Below are 1,197 nucleotides of genomic sequence, written 5' to 3'. Positions count from 1 at the left end.
AGCAGCTGTAACCATACCTTCAATTACTAGCAATGTCCCTGTAAGGACGAATTGAGTGTACACCGTAATACTGGCCCCACCGGTCTACATTCGTGACACAGTAAATGTTTCGAGCCACCATTCGCCTGCGTGACAACTTATGGGGACAGCATCATTGAGGTGGTGTAACAATCTAAGGTAATTTATACAATCGTGGCAAACGTTTCCACTGGTCGACGGTCCAATCTCGATGAACCTGCCGGCATTGCAGTCTTATTTTACGATTTCGTTGGGTCAGCACGGTTACAAGCTGGGATAAAAAAAAAATGGTTCAAATGCCTCTGAGCACGATGGGACTTAGCTTCTGAGGTCATCAGTCCCCTAGAACCTAGAACTACTTAAACCTAACTAACCTAAGGAACTTCCTGGCAGATTAAAACTGTGTGCACCGACCGAGACTCGAACTCGGGACCTTTGCCTTTCGCGGGCAAGTGCTCTACCATCTGAGCTACCGAAGCACGACTCACGCCCGGCCCTCACAGCTTTACTTCTGCCAGGATCTCGTCTCCTACCAGGAGAGCTTCTGTAAAGTTTGGAAGTTAGGAGACGAGATACTGGCAGAAGTAAAGCTGTGAGGGCCGGGCGTGAGTCGTGCTTCGGTAGCTCAGATGGTAGAGCACTTGCCCGCGAAAGGCAAAGGTCCCGAGTTCGAGTCTCGGTCGGTGCACACAGTTTTAATCTGCCAGGAAGTTTCGTATCAGCGCACACTCCGCTGCAGAGTGAAAATCTCATTCTGTAACCTAAGGACATCACACACATCCATGCCCGAAGCAGGATTCGAACCTGCGACCGTAGCGGTCACGCGGTTCCAGACTTCAGGGCCTAGAACCGCTCGGCCACCCCGGCCGGCAAGCTGGGATCGTCTCGAGCGGAGCTGTATGTTCCCGGAGAAGTGTGCTCCGAAGCACTCGTGCCTCCGTTAGGATTTTCGTCTGTCTTCAGATGTGCCACAGGTCCCCTCATAGCGAGTTTCATAGAGTCGACAAGTCTGCAACATCCACTTGTGTGATGAAGCGAGAACGCCCAAACCCTCGTCGCCTACTGTTCGTTTCAATGTCCTTCATTCACTTCCCATAGACGCTCACGAGAGCAACACTTTTAAAATCGAAAATTCTATCCAAAATGTTGGTCTTAAAAGCACATGAATGGGTACTTAAT

At 50.3% G+C, this 1,197-nt stretch overlaps 2 non-coding genes across 2 annotated transcripts; one reads left to right on the top strand and one right to left on the bottom strand.

Moving 5' to 3' along the window:
* Nucleotides 1-423: 423 nt before the first annotated feature.
* Trnas-cga (transfer RNA serine (anticodon CGA)) lies at nt 424-497 on the bottom strand. The gene has a single exon. It is a non-coding gene; the product is annotated as a tRNA-Ser (tRNA).
* A 135-nt stretch (nt 498-632) lies between these two features.
* On the top strand, nt 633-706 carry Trnas-cga (transfer RNA serine (anticodon CGA)). Its single transcript has one exon. It is a non-coding gene; the product is annotated as a tRNA-Ser (tRNA).
* The last annotated feature ends 491 nt before the right edge of the window (nt 707-1,197 follow it).

The sequence above is a fragment of the Schistocerca cancellata genome, chromosome 10 (genome assembly GCF_023864275.1).
Source record: "Schistocerca cancellata isolate TAMUIC-IGC-003103 chromosome 10, iqSchCanc2.1, whole genome shotgun sequence".
Lineage (NCBI taxonomy): Eukaryota > Metazoa > Arthropoda > Insecta > Orthoptera > Acrididae > Schistocerca > Schistocerca cancellata.
Note: the sequence above shows the minus strand (reverse complement) of the source record. Positions and strands in the feature narration are given on the sequence as shown.